Raw genomic sequence first — 15,808 nt, 5'->3', positions numbered from 1 at the left:
CCCGATTTCGCCGCCAATCCTCTAGCCAATAGTAGAGGTGATTGAAAAGAAGCTCTAGAAGCTTCATTTTTTGCTTTTAGTGCTCCGTCTTTATGTCTTTGGCCTAACCTAACCTAACCTAACCTAACCTAACCTAACCTAACCTAACCTAACTTAACCTAACCTAACCTAACCTAACCTAACCTAACCTAACCTAACCTAACCTAACCGAACCTAACCGCTAAGTCAGTAAAAGTCGCTGATTTAGCTAACTATTTTCAATATTAAATTAATTGTTGTAAAAATGAGTTTTGACCTAACCGCTAAGTCAGTAAAAGTCGCTGATTGAGCTAACTATTTTCAATATTAAATTAATTGTTGTAAAAATGAGTTTTGTGACTTATTTGGACGAAGAATCATGATTGGGGGATTTTCCAGATTGGAAAAAAAAAAAAAAAAATTCCAGCGTCGGGAATCGTACTCGGCATCCTCACTGTGGCAGGCGAGTACTCTACCTAATGAGCCATCCGAGCGATTACATTGGACTCGGAAATAAGTAGTTTATAAGGGTAGCGTTATTGTTGTTGAAAAGAAGATGCATCGTTGACCGGTGACCGACGCGGATGGTTGCTGGGGATTCTGCAACTTTTCATGCCTCTTTCCTTCTCAAGAGTAAACATCGTCGCGTAGGAAGAAGTAAAAAATGCTGTGCGTCGCGTGGAATTTCGATATATCGAAGTTCGGCGCGCGACACACCATTTGAGGTAATTCCCGTAATTTCCTGTGCGCTACGCGTAATCAGTAAAATATCGAAATTACTCGCAACGCACAACATTTTCCGTGAATCACTCAGAATTCCCTGTGCTGCGGAGATTTACTGTGTCGCGCGTGTATTTTCCTGTGTTGCGCACGCGTTTTAGGTTTGGTCCCTAACGGCGTTCCATACATTTGATGCTTTTTCGGGTCATTCTTTTGGTCAAACGTTGGCCTCTATCATGGATAAATATATACTACGTAGTAAAATACTACGTAAATATATACGTAGTATATATTTATCCATGCCTCTATTCCGTCAGTTTGAACGACTCCTAGGTTAGTACTCCGTACTACCAACTTAACAGTTTTACACTGCATTGCCAACTTGCACTTCAACAGCATCTTTGCATGCATTTCTTGCATCTTTTCTCGTGCCCATGATGAGTTTTCTTCGAGAGTACTCTGTTAAAAATCTCGAAAAATACTGCAAATTTCAGTCATTATACGAGAATAATAATAATAATTAATATGCATCAACACGTTGAGTCTTTCAGGACCACTGCACTGGAGACCGCCTAACATAGTTTTTACGGTTCCTCTGAAGCAACCCCCCCCCCCCCCCCCCGTTTCCAACATCGAGGGCCTTATTCTGTGTGTTGAAGTCTCCTCTTCTAGTGGGAGCATCAGTGCATTTCTCAGTGCATCTGAAATTAATTGAGGGGCTCGGAGGACAAGGACCATAAGTGCAATTTTGGCCATTTCCAGGAATATGCACATTTGAAGTAACGAACTTACATGGATCTTTATGGCGGAAAAAAAGTTCAAACTGACTGTTTGATGCTTAGAAATTGAAATTTGGAAGCTGATTTTTCATAAAATATGTTTTACTAGTTTTACTTCAAATCATTAAAACGTCAATTTTTTTTAAAAAACTGCATTTATGCGCCTTGTCCTCCAATCCCCTCAACTGTCCTTTTTTTCTTCATAAATCCGATTCTTTATTTGCTTTACTATAATAATGGCAGATGTAGAACCTTTATGAATTTCTACGCATGTCATAATTATTTTTCACATTATATATTCACTAAATTTACCTACCCATGGCAACTTTCCTCAGCTCAGAATATATGCTTCAGCATGATTTGGAGGGTTGTTGAGATTATTTATTCAATTTTTAAAGATGAGCTTAAAATGATTTAACATCCACTGTTATTTTTCCAACTATTCCTCAGAAAGTCAGTAGGTAAAGGCTTTTCTAGTAGAGATGAAGCCTCCGCTTATACTTACATTGTGAAACATACACGGGATAAAAGAGTAATAATATAATATTGAATCAATTCATAGTGGAAAAATGTAGTATAGCTTGTGAAAAAGGGGCAAACTTGAAATTCAAGTTCAATCGAAAATATGATGCGCATAAGGCGAAAATATAATATGATGCGATAATATGATAAACAGCGCCTTAAAATCGGAAAGTTAGAATTTCAGCTACTTGTCATTTTTTTTCGAATTTCGAAATCGCACTTTTGTTTTCATGAGACTATAAAATTCATGTACCAAATTTGACAAATTCAACGTAATAAAGGCAGGGTTTTTTCAGAGGAAAAATATCGCATTCTAGTACAGTTTCAATATCAGTATCGAATACGATATTTTGCCTTTAAAAAACCCTGCCTTTTTTACATTGAATCTCTTTGTCAAAATTTGGTAAATGAATTCTTTGGTCTCATGACAGCAGAGCTGCATTCTCAAAATTCGAAAAAAATGACAAGTAGCTGAAATTATGGAACGAAGTGATGCGATTTATCGCACGTCGCTCTGACACAAAAAATGGCAACCGTCGAATCACCATAAGATTTTCGGGCAATGGAGAGAGAAAAGGGAGAAAAGGGTTCAAAAGCCCGTGCGTGAGGAAAATTGAGGTAGTACTTCCCCTCTCTCCCTCCTGTACTCATGAGCGTTGCCATTCGCTTAGCGGCATCTCTCTCTCCCCCCTCCCTATGGAACGCCGTTAGTGTCAAAACCCTTTTCTTGCGCGCGCGGAATTTTTTCTGGCGCGCGGAATTTTTTTTCGGCGCGCGGAAAGAAAAAACCCGTTTTCGATGAAAATCTCTGAATTTCCGGATTCCGCGCCGGTTTTCGATATATTTGCGCCGTTTGTGTCAATACTATTTTTTCCGGCGCGGCGCTCCAAATCTGTTCCGCGCGCGGAATTTTCGATATATCGATTCCTGCTCGCCGTTTGTGTCAAAACTATTTTTTCCGGCGCGGCGCTCCAAATCTGTTCCGCGCGCAGAATTCTCGATATATCGATTCCTGCTCGCCGACTGTTTTTTCCGGCGCTGCACCAGAAAATATTTCCGCGCGCCACTTTTTCGATATATCGATTTTTCTGCGCGCGGAGAATATTATCTCTCTTTGAACGATTTCCATTATCGATCCTCTGCGTGCCCCTGCCGTTGCCGTATGTGGGTCGTGTAAACAAACGCAGATTGATAACACAAATGATCCAAACAACTCGAAATCTCTTAATTTTAATTAATTTAAATCCATTTTCGACTTCAACCAAGCATTTGGCAATAATATTCATCGTATTTTACAACCTGGAGCCACGGCCTATCGGCTCATTTTATGGTGCATTCTGAAAATCAGTTTTACAAGTCCAATGTCCAAACCCAGACTTTCTTCTTTTACTTTTTTTTAACCATTCTCTTTTCACTTTCGCCTCAAATCAAATGTTTTGCAGTTTTTTTATCTTAAGTAAGTGGTCCTGAATTCATTCAAGAGTTAGAAGTTCACGATTTATTTAGTATTATAGCCTTTTGACCTCTTAAGCTTTATCGATATGATCTCATGTAGTTCGAGGTTTCTTTGGCCCAAACCAAGTGATTACTTACACATCTGATGTGAGTCTTATGGCTCTTCAAATTCGCAGTGTAAAATTAAATCAGAGACTACAGTTACTTAATCCAGTTCTGCTCTCTTGTTCAATGTTTGTCATAAGTGTTTGCTCGTGTCTGTTCTTTATAAATGACCACTGTAGTGCGTATACACAGTTATGCTATCGGTACAGGTATTATTTCTTGTTTTCTACAGTCAGGACTTTCTCTTAAGCGCAATAATTTACCAAAGAAATTCACCTAGTTGCGTAAATAATTTGGTGTATAGATATTCTGTTAATGTCTCCTTGCGGTGATGCAAAGTTTCTGAGATCTGTCATAAGTGGATTTTGCATTTAGACGGTCACTCTTGCCTGATAAAATTACTGCTCTAGCAGCTTCAAATTTATACTTTGATCTCTGATTCATCACTAAATGACACTCGTGCGGTGTCATTTATCTTTAATCAGTTCAAAGCTATTTCGACAATGAATCATCAAAGGTCCGATCGAAGAAGGAATTTTCTGGTGAGTGCTGCGGCTGAACCGACATCACAACTCTACTATCGAAAGCATCAACCAAGACATGATCATTCGTCTGGAAGTGGAAATATTTTGCAACTCATCAGCAGGCCGATTATTGAAGGCTTAGAGCAACCCGACAAGACAACAAATTCCGATATATTACATGGAGAAGATAGGGCTATGTCTTTTCATATCGGGCTGACATAGTTTCAATAATCAGGTAGCTGGTAGTTTAACAGGTAAGATTTGTAAAGTCACTTAGGTATCACAAGTTACATTCGTATCTCTTGTGGAACAGTGTTTGTAGGTATGCTTACCTTTGTGGAGATTAATTGATAACAAAACGAGCATATCGATGTCATAGCCTAACTAGAAAACCATGTACGTAGATTTACAAAGTTTCAGACTTTCTGTTTCTCTTCGATTATAAAATCATGCAACGAAATGTTACAAATGTCATCCCCAGATAACCTTAACCATGTTCCTGACTTATTCTTATGGGAGGATGTAATTCTATGTCTTTTCAAAATCCTTCCATCCGTCTGTACCTGAGAAATTCAGTAAATCAGCCGACTTTCGGACTTTTAACCAGAATCGTCGGCATCTTTACAATTGAAATGATTCTTAGGTGTTTTTGAACAAAGGCATTTTATTAAAATTTTTGTTCGACAGGTTTGATTCACCCTGAATTCTTAAATAGAGAGAAAAAAAATATTTTCTTCACTCTAGAAAGACATGAAACTGACCAAGCTGTAGGTAAGTAAGTAGTTTTTGATTACTTCATTCCATGAAATGTGATGAGCCTTGTTGCTGCAGGAAACACAACATACTAGCAGGAATCCTCAAATAAATTTTCTATCTTGTACAATATCTGTTGATACTTAAGTATTTGATGATACCTACGAAGTACAAAATTTCTGAAAAGACACTGGGAATACCAGCAGAGTTATCTCAAAATTTTCTCTCAGGAACAAAACTAAAAATTGTGGAAGTTTCCTAAGAATGCTCTGAAGACAAATTTACGTATTATTAATAGATGAAGTGTAGCCTGCTACATATCATGTCGTATTTCTCTTCAAATATACATGCAGGTGAGTAGATTTTGAAATTTTGAGCGCACAATTTGCTTAAGAAAGAAGCGAGCACTACCATGATTTCCACTTACCATTACCACTTCCTCATAAATTTTTATAAGTTGATGCTTTTGAAAGTTGAGTTGTGATGTCGGTTCAGCCGCAGCACTCACCAGAAAATTCCTTCTTCGATCGGACCTTTGATGATTCATTGTCGAAATAGCTTTGAACTGATTAAAGATAAATGACACCGCACGAGTGTCATTTAGTGATGAATCAGAGATCAAAGTATAAATTTGAAGCTGCTAGAGCAGTAATTTTATCAGGCAAGAGTGACCGTCTAAATGCAAAATCCACTTATGACAGATCTCAGAAACTTTGCATCACCGCAAGGAGACATTAACAGAATATCTATACACCAAATTATTTATGCAACTAGGTGAATTTCTTTGGTAAATTATTGCGCTTAAGAGAAAGTCCTGACTGTAGAAAACAAGAAATAATACCTGTACCGATAGCATAACTGTGTATACGCACTACAGTGGTCATTTATAAAGAACAGACACGAGCAAACACTTATGACAAACATTGAACAAGAGAGCAGAACTGGATTAAGTAACTGTAGTCTCTGATTTAATTTTACACTGCGAATTTGAAGAGCCATAAGACTCACATCAGATGTGTAAGTAATCACTTGGTTTGGGCCAAAGAAACCTCGAACTACATGAGATCATATCGATAAAGCTTAAGAGGTCAAAAGGCTATAATACTAAATAAATCGTGAACTTCTAACTCTTGAATGAATTCAGGACCACTTACTTAAGATAAAAAAACTGCAAAACATTTGATTTGAGGCGAAAGTGAAAAGAGAATGGTTAAAAAAAAGTAAAAGAAGAAAGTCTGGGTTTGGACATTGGACTTGTAAAACTGATTTTCAGAATGCACCTTAAAATGAGCCGATAGGCCGTGGCTCCAGGTTGTAAAATACGATGAATATTATTGCCAAATGCTTGGTTGAAGTCGAAAATGGATTTAAATTAATTAAAATTAAGAGATTTCGAGTTGTTTGGATCATTTGTGTTATCAATCTGCGTTTGTTTACACGACCCACATACGGCAACGGCAGGGGCACGCAGAGGATCGATAATGGAAATCGTTCAAAAGAGAGATAATATTCTCCGCGCGCAGAAAAATCGATAAATCGAAAAAGTGGCGCGCGGAATTATTTTCTGGTGTAGCGCCGGAAAAAACAGTCGGCGAGCAGGAATCGATATATCGAAAATTCTGCGCGCGGAACAGATTTCGGAGCGCCGCGCCGGCGGCGAGCAGGAATCGATACATCGAAAATTCCGCGCGCGGAACTGATTTGGAGCGCCGCGCCGGAAAAAATAGTTTTGACACAAACGGCGCAAATATATCGAAAACCGGCGCGGAATCCGGAAATTCAGAGATTTTCATCGAAAACGGGTTTTTTCTTTCCGCGCGCCAGAAAAAATTCCGCGCGCGCAAGAAAAGGGTTTTGACACTAACGGCGTTCCATACCCTCCCTTGCTGCTGCGCTGCGCAGCGTCAGTTCCTGAAACTTCGAGGTTCTGTCTGTGTGCACTCTGTGCACGCGCAATCTTCGTCTAGTCGCCGGACTAGAGTCCCTTTATAACCCAGAGTTAAGACAACTCACTTTTGGTTAGGCTGAAAGTGGCCTAAAAAAAAATCCAATTCTGATTGGTTCTCGCTCATGGAGGCCGAAACGAGTGCACCAAGATGGCGGTACCTCGAATGTGAACAAAAGTAATGAAAATATAACTAAATTGTGGTTTATCAAGAGTGAATTGTTATTTTAATCGCACCAAAATGAAAATATATTAAGAAATTATCCACTAATCAATCTAATTTTAAGGTTTTGATCAGTTTTTGTTGATGTTGTTGTTTTTGGATGACAGACATCGGAGGATTCCTTATCCTTATCCCTCAATATCGTTCGTTTGAGTGCACTCGTTTCGGCCTCCATGGCCAGCCAAGGCCGGCTGCCAGTCAGCTGATAATCGAGTTGTCTTAACTCTGGGTTATAAAGGGACTCTACGCCGGACCACACACGTTTGCCGGTACCGAAGTTCGGAATATCTGTTCGGCTATTACATCTCGGCTTGAATTTCTAGCACACCTTTCAATTTGAAGTATCGCGTACGAACTTTCAAAGTGCGTTTACCGAGTGTCCTTACTTCGTCGCGTTTCGTGGACTGAGCAATCGTATTGAATAGGTTGGCTTTGGCTTCGGTTTTCCTCCTTCCAACTAACGCGCGCGATTTCGTGACCGTGTGGATTTGATTTGTGTTCTTTTGAGAGTTCACCTGTATTCTCTCGCTGTTAAATGAACTTATAGTGCGTATAATCTCGCCGTTGCGTAAACGATTCGTCTGTGAAAATTATATCGTGATTCGTTCGAATGTTGTCGGACTTCAATCGCGACGGAATTCTGTGTTAGTTTTGGTGCTCATCACGTCTGAAAACTTGGCCTTTCAACTGTAAGACGATTTGGTTTGGTGGTTCTGGGATCGAGGTTTGAGATACCTTTTTAAATATTTATTTCTGATTTAAATTCTGCCCATCTGTTGAAAATTGATTACTCCACATGTCTCAACGAATATTTAATTACAGGATTGAACCATGGTCTTGTTTCTGCCTCCTCGTTTGTTTTCTCTTTTTCCCTTCTTTTCCCCCTCTAGTTTCTATAAGTAATTGAAAATTCTGGTACCTATCGCAGCCGTCAAATTTTGTTGAATAGCTGCTAAAGCAGTCGCCATGTAGCAGGTACTCGCTGATCCGTATTTTATTGTTACTTATCCAGGATCATATATCACTTTTGCAGCGAGGGAAAGCTCATTAAAAATATTTGAGCAAAATACATTGATCAGTGTTTCGAGGCGAATGTTCTGCAGAGATTATCTTCTAGAGAGATCTTTCTATAGGTATATTTTTTCTACGAGCCTCACGTTTCAGGAGAGATTTTTTCTAAGGATAAGTTCGCAAGAAAATTTACAGGTTTTCTTTTCATACCAGCAGATGTCATGGATAATTTCGAAAGCGCCGCAATAAATGGTGCTTTATTTCTTCCTTAATTTCCCTTGTCGAATGTGTTCGTCGTTACCAAAAACCAATACTCTGTGAAAATCATTTCAAATTATGTCTTCTCATATGACCATCCCGCTGATTCGAAATCGCTAGGAAATGCCACCAAAATTTGTCCAGGAATTTTCAGAAAATTACATTTTTCTCTAGGTACGCAATTCTGTGGCACTTTCGTTCATGAAAAATTTCTAGAAAGCACGTAGGTATTTCGGTCAGTTTTCTCCCAGTGAGAATAAACCTTCATCGTAGATTTTTAAACATCCCAAATGGTAAAATCCATGCATTTTTGGCTGCAGTAGTTGAAACTACAGCAGAATTTCTGAAACCTTGTTTAAGATCCAGACAGGGGCGGACTGGCCCGGGTGGGCGGTTGGGGATCCCCAACCATCAATTCTCTAGAAACCTCTCTGGGGCCCCCTCGAGGGCTTAAAAGAAATATACAAAATTTCACTCAATGGAAAAGAAAATTCGGAAGACTTCAAAATGAGCAGTATTGGCGCCTCGAAGGTGACCTTGGGGCCCCAGTCTTGAACTGCAAGGAGTGCAATGGGCCTTGAAATTTGGAAAAGCACCCAGGCCCCGGACTTTTGAATGAAAGGGGCCCTAATGAAAAGCGCAGATCTCCGCACTTGACCGGAGACCGATGATGGTTCAGGCTATTACAAAAGCGCCGGGACCCCTGACCTATGACTCCGAGGGCCCCATTTGAAACGTTCGTTTCTTCAAGGGGCCCCAGTGATATCAGGTGGGGGCCCGCATTTCGAAGACTACTTTTTAGCTTCTTAAACCGGCTAAGAACTTTGAGGACCCTGATGAATATAAAATACTATGAAGGATCGAGAAAATCTTTCCAAAAACCACGGATGGATTGAATCAAATTAAGGGAGCGCTGGAGAATAGAGAAAGAGGTATATGAGGAGGGGGCCGCCCAGGTGGTTATCTAGTGACTTACAATTAGAAAAAATCAGGCTGCGATCGCCAGGCCCGTAGCCGGGGAGGAGGGGGGCTTCGGGGACTCAAGCCCCCTCCGAAAGCAAAAAAAAGGGAGGAAAAGAGAGAAGGACAGAGGATACAGAATATGAGAAAGTGCGAGAAAAGAAGAAGTTTGAGACCGTCGAAGATATTTATCTCTTTTAATGTAAAGTTTTAAATGAAAACACCATGTTCATTCCTAAAACTTTCGTCAGAAAGGCCTCTAAATGCGTCCAAATAGAGTTGAAATTTCAAAAATTTTCCAGCTTTGTTGAATGTAACAATTTGAAAGTATTTTGTGTTAAAGTAAAATAAAACTTAATTTTTCTGCAGACATTGATGGAAAATCTTCGTCACGGAAGCCTCGAAATGCGTCCTAATAGAGTTAAAATTTCAAAAATTTTCAGGATCTTTTAGAGTGTATATGTGTATTTTTTGCTGAAAGTTCCAAAAGGAAACCTAATTTTTCTGCAGACATTGATGGAAAATCTGCGTAACGGAAGCCTCGAAATGCGTCCTAATAGAGTTAAAATTTCAAACATTTTCGGGATCTTTTAGAGTGTATATGTGTATTTTTTGCTGAAAGTTCCAAAAGGAAACGTAATTTTTCTGCAGACATTGATGGAAAATCTGCGCAACGGAAGCCTCGAAATGTGTCCAAATAGAGTTAAAATTTCAAAAATTTTCAGGATCTTTTTGAGTGTATATGTGTATTTTTTGCTGAAAGTTCAAAACGGAAACGTAATTTTTCTGCAGACATTGATGGAAAATCTGCCTCAAAATGCGACTAATTAGATTACAAATTTCTAAAAGTTGGCGGGGGAGGGAGAGGGGAGGCAAGTTGTTTGTTTGTTACCCTAAAATATTGTTAAGTTTCAGGTATCATGGCCCCGTGCTCTCATCTTTGTTATAGTATTCCTTGACTTGTGCTTCAGTCTCAAAAAAAAGTACAGAAAATAGGTGGAGTACATCACTTTTGAACACTCAAATTTTTCACAAATTTTAAGCTAGGACTGCCTAAAATTTGATCTGGGAGGGGCTCTTTTTGAAAAATTTTCCGGGGGAGGCCCCGCGGACCCCCCTCTGAGCTGGGAAGTTCCCCCCCAGACCCCCCCTGGGGCCCCTGCGCCACCTTCGCCCAACCAACGATTTTGTACCCAGTCCGCCCCTGGATCCAGACCAATTAGATCAGGATCAGAGTAATATAGTGAGGAAAGAGGGGGAGAGAGAGAGCAGAGAGCCGATGTATGATTAGGGAAGTTTCCCGCCTAATTCGAGTTGAATGAAAGGCTCATGAGTAGGATCGAAGTTCTTCGAGTGTTTTGACAATTTGAGCAAGTGTGAGTGTGAGTGAGGGAAACGAGGTGGCGACGACAAGGCGGGCGCAATCCTTTGCGTTTCGCTCACGTAACTGAACGCACCGGACCGGATGTCTGTGTCTGGCTGCGGTGGTCTAGCAGGTAGATAAGCCCCCTTCTTCTCGGGATCCTAGCATTCCTAGCTCGCCCCGACGATTTCAGCAGATTTCACCGGCCGAATTTGTTCACTCCATTCTCTCGACAACTTGTCTTTGCCCTTTGTCAATCCGCCGAATTACGTCCTTGTTCATCAAATTCGTACTTCCTCCACCTCAATCTCCAAACGTTTTCCAGGAAAGTGCCATGCCGGCGGAATATTCACAACTCTCCCGGTCTTTCTCCCCCTTCGTCCGTCACCACTTCTTCCATTCAGCTGCCGTGCCAAGGAAAAACACTGTATGAGCATCCGGATGTTGCCAACTTGCCCTTCCAAGGCTGTCCCTAAAATTACGTCACCCATTATTTTCAATTTTCGAAGACTCCCTCCCCCCTAGAAATTACATCATCCTTAGCGCCGAAAGTGGAAATGCAGGAAGTCGATAAAAACAGTGGATACAGTCTGCAGAATTAAGAATATAATTAATTTATTTTATAGTGGATCAATTATATGATGTGGTCTTGAAGAAGGAAAATAATCAAGGCCGCAATATGTCTCTAGCTGGAAAATTAAACAGCGCAATTTTCATTGTTTTGAGAAAAATTGGAATTACTTGTTGACAAATCGCAAAAATTGATTAAGAATAAAATACGAGTAACCAATTTTTAACTTCAGGGAAGCTCACGTCTTGACCCCCCCCCCCTCCTCCTCACACAACGCGCCATCCACCGCTAGACGACCTTCCCCCCCCCCCCCCCCCCTACTCGGGTGACGCCATTTATGGACGGCCTCTCATAGAATATTCATTTTTGGGGAATTTGAGAATATTTTTTTGAAATTTTCAGATTCAGTAGAGTGAATCGCAAATTAATTCTCTGAAAAATTGAATGAAACGTATCTATAAGTTTACTTGAAAATTTATATTTGATCAGAAGAAAGAACCCCGCTCCTTCCTTATGGGAAATCCCCTCCCCCCCCCCCCCCCCGGTCAAACGGGATGACGCTTGGATATGTTGCTCAGCTCGTCATTCTGATGAAAAGCTCTGAGGGGCCCAAAGAGATCCCATTAAAGCTTGTACGGCGTTTTTCCGTAGCACGGTAGCATTCTCATTCTCAGTGTTAGTTATGAAATTCACGATTCTCCTGCGACGAGTGCAAGTTGTTTACCCCTCTCCGTCCCCTGCCTCACTGGATGGTAGATAGGCGGTTTTGGAACTCAACTTTTAGTGAAAGCACAACCAATCTAATATTACTATTTCATCCAATTGCTATGTCCCCACTCAACACTACGAAGCGAAATAGTGACCTTTTTCAATTTCTTTGAGTGTGATTCAATCAGGTCAGGTAATCCACGATTGTAGGCCGATTTTTCATGTTCTTTTTCCTTCTCATTGTGCTCCTCTGCTCACTACCCTCTTCTCATTGAACTTATTTCTTCAGCCCTTGAAATTCCTTGCCTCACAACCGCTCCAAAAGTTTAGTCGGTCTCTGTAAAACCTCCCTCACTTTTTCCACTTCTTTTTTCTCTCTCACTTCTTTAATCTCTTTTTTTCTTCCTTTAATCTCTTTTTTCCCCTTTAATCTCTCTTTTTCTCCCTTTAGTCTCTTCTTTTTCTCCCTTTAATCTCTATTTTTCTCCCTTTAGTCTCTTCTTTTTCTCCCTTTTTCTCTCTTTTTCTCCCTTTAGTCTCTTCTTTTTCTCCCTTTAATCTCTCTTTTCCTCCCTTTAATCTCTCTTCTTCTTCCTTTAATCTCTTTTTCTTCTTTTAATCTATCTCTTTCACCCTTTAATCTCTCTCTTTCTCTCTTTCTCCCTTTAATCTCTTTTCTTCTTCCTTTAATCTCTTTTCTTCTTCCTTTAATCTCTTTTCTTCTTCCTTTAATCTCTCCTTTTCTTTCTCTACTCTTTACTTTTCTTCCTCTAATCTTTACTTTTCTTCCTTCAATGTCTCTTTTTCTTCCTTCGATCTCTCTTTTCCTTCCTTCAATCTCTCTTTTCCTTCCTTCAATCTCTCTTTCTCTGCCTTCAATCTCTCTTTCTCTTCCACTAACCTCTTTTTTTTCTTCCACTAATCTGGTGGTGGTGCTGCATGGTGTATGGTGCATGTTGGCGGTGGTGCATGGTGGTTGGTGGTGGTGATGGGGGAACCGAGCCGAAGGTGCGTCTCCACAGTTCATCCAACTGTCGGATAGATGGTTCGCCAAGCGATCCGCCGAGCGCTCCGTCACCTGACGGAGCGCTCGGGGGGTTGTTTGACGTACCCTCCATCCGGCAGTCGGACGAACTGTGAAGACGCACCTTCGGCTCCAAGGCCCTTGTTACGCGGACAAAGAGCGAGCAGATTCCCATCCAAGTGGAGGTCACCAACGTCCATCGATGCTTATCGATGAGCATTGCTGAGCTCCACTCGGACGGGAATCCGTTTGCGATTGTCCGTGTAACAAGGGCCTCGGGTGAGCATGCGTGTAGTGGCCCTGGCAGAGGCCCAGGGGTTGTCGGGGGCACCGTCTACACACTGAAAATAACGTTTCCTAAATTCAAGGTGACGCCGTGTTGACCTAAGAAAATTGGATACTTGAAAAAAGTGGACAAGAAACGAAGTCTTGAATGAAGAAAACGGTATTGCCTTGGTCGAAGAAAACGCGATTTCTTGAACCAAAACTCCTGTTACATTGAAGCACGAAAACGTTTCCTTCAAATTAGGAAACACCGCCGCGCGAAGAGTTTCCTAAAAGTAAGTTAAGTGTTGTGTTGTTTTCAGGAAACGTTTCCTCAAAAAAAAAAAAAAAAAAAAAAAAAAGGAAACTGTACCTGCAAGCGTTTCCTTAAAATTAGGAAACGGCCGGTCCCGCCGCGTCGCCGCCCTGAGAATCAGCTCCCCGCCTAGTGTCCCTATCCATGCCCGTTGAAGCGCATACCCCTATTGTTGGTACTGCCGGGGGTGACTTCCTTCACGTAGTTGACGCGCTTCGCGCTCCCTCTGGTATCCTGATGAAGAACTCCGTTTCGCCCTGGCTGAGATTTGATCCTGTAACCTTCGACATTGTCCCGGGAAGAGTGAAATTCCGACACCGTAGTCCACTCGGCCATCCTACCCTCGCGAGCGATGAGGAGTTATTTTCCTATGTTAAACCTATTCGCATCTATCTCTTTGGCTACGCAGATGCCCACCTGCTACCGCTCAATAGCACTTGGGTTTATCTAGCAAATACTACCTCAATTATCATTTAAATATATTAAATATCCACATATTTCTCTTTTCTTTCTCTTTATCAGCTGGTTCTCAGATACTATTTATTTAAAGACCGTGGGCTATCGCCGCCATAACTTAACCAACGTATTCCCTTTTCTTTTTCATTTGGAGATAATATGATCATGGAGTAAATTATTTTTTTATTTAAGTCTGGTTAAAGGACAGATTTTCATACTGCCTCTCAAAGGTAAATTATCACTCATTCGATTATCCAATCTGACGCCCATATCATTAAGGTTAATGCGTAAATCAAAGAGGCTCATGTGAGAACCGCTTCTACTCATACTGAAAGTAAATATGATTTAAAATTCCAATAAAGTATAGACAAAATAATCTAAGATTATTTAATGCTGGCTATAAAATTGCCACATAAAAGATAAATGATCTTTATGGAGTTTTCAAAATGTACTCGGAATAGCGGTAAAGATGTGGTGATAAAGGCATGTATAGGTAATACTTTAATGAGTACATATCGGGCCGAGTCAAGCTTTCTGGGATTTGAAGACACTTATATGTAAAAATGTTCGAGGCTACGCGACCAGATTCAAAGAGTGTACTTGCAGTAAAATGTTGAAAAGCTTCACATTATTTATTTTTACCTACATTAACGGACGCACGCTTTTGTTTAGAAAATTTTAAGAAATTTTCGTCGAATCAGAAAATTCAACGAAAAATATTAAAGGAACTTTGGCTCTGATCCGTGCATTTCTATAAAGCATTCTGACATTTTGGACTGAAAACAATATTTTTGATAAGGCACAAAAATTGCGTTTTTTCAAAACCTCCACCTTTCCGACGCGTAAATCCTTTACGAACAAGAGATTAATTGATTAAATTTAAACATACTGAATTTGTTTGGAGTGGAGTGGATCTTACGAATAACGCCATCCAAGCGTTTCGGTCGGATTTCTGTAAAGGACCGTTCAAATAATATGCAACGCTCTAACGGAGAGAAATGGTCAAGGAGAGAGTTACGCCGTTTTGTTTTTACGTGTGAAAGAATAGGGACCTACGTCGCAAAAGTGTTACGAGGGAAGAAGTGAGTGGGGTTCCAAAAATTGGAAATTTAGCGTTACGTTTTTTATGAGCGTGATGTCACTCATGGGCGTAAGGGTGCATCGAAATTTTCACGTAGGTAAGCCGTAGAGAGCATGGTGGTATACGGACGGAAGGGCTCATCATCTCAAAGTGTAGATGCGCCCTTCCGCCAAAGGAGCGACGGTATATTTATTATTATTATTATTATTTATATTTATTATATATTATATTATTTATATATATTATATTTATTATTTATAAGGCCCCTCTTGAGCAACTCGCCGAATACATGGTGGTGTACGGCACGTTGCATCCACCTCCTCAGTTGGCGTTTGGTAATTTTTTTGTTTCCTAATTTTAAGGAAATGGGTTTCTTCGATCAACAATACATGTATCCTTAAATTGAGGAAACAGGAAATGCTATGCCCGTTTCCTAATTTTAAGGAAACTGATCTCTTCAAACGACACTCCAAGGATTCTTCAATTCAGGAAACGGCTTTGCTTCTCTCCGTTTCCTAATTCTAAGGAAACAGGGTTCTTCGATCAACACCACATGGATCCTTAAATTTAGGACACAGAAGCGATTCCCTCGTTTCCTAATTTTAAGGAAACAGTTTTCCCGTTTCAAGTAATCGTTAGTCTGTTTCAAGAAAACGTATACGTGGTTCAAGAAAGCATGGTTTTCTTAACTCAACACAATTTTGTTACCTTGGATCGAGATAACTGTTGGCTTGTTCCAAGCTAACACCGTG

At 40.4% G+C, this 15,808-nt stretch overlaps 2 protein-coding genes across 3 annotated transcripts in view; one reads left to right on the top strand and one right to left on the bottom strand.

Moving 5' to 3' along the window:
- Positions 1 to 15,808, bottom strand: part of Klp3A (kinesin-like protein 3A) — a gene marked incomplete in the record, with an annotated part of 479,268 nt that overhangs the window by 323,065 nt on the left and 140,395 nt on the right.
- The window catches only part of LOC109032644 (uncharacterized), a 131,932-nt gene that overhangs the window by 87,000 nt on the left and 29,124 nt on the right, over positions 1 to 15,808 (top strand). The window contains exon 1 of one of the 2 annotated variants that reach the window (XM_072301269.1): positions 7,297 to 7,768. The exons of the other annotated variant lie outside the window; for it this stretch is intronic. The gene's annotated coding sequence lies outside the window, so the exon portion shown is untranslated. Of the gene's footprint in view, positions 1 to 7,296; positions 7,769 to 15,808 lie in introns of those variants that run through there. 2 annotated transcript variants of the gene reach the window in all.

Source organism: Bemisia tabaci, chromosome 6, assembly GCF_918797505.1.
Source record: "Bemisia tabaci chromosome 6, PGI_BMITA_v3".
Classification (NCBI taxonomy): domain Eukaryota; kingdom Metazoa; phylum Arthropoda; class Insecta; order Hemiptera; family Aleyrodidae; genus Bemisia; species Bemisia tabaci.
Note: the sequence above shows the minus strand (reverse complement) of the source record. Positions and strands in the feature narration are given on the sequence as shown.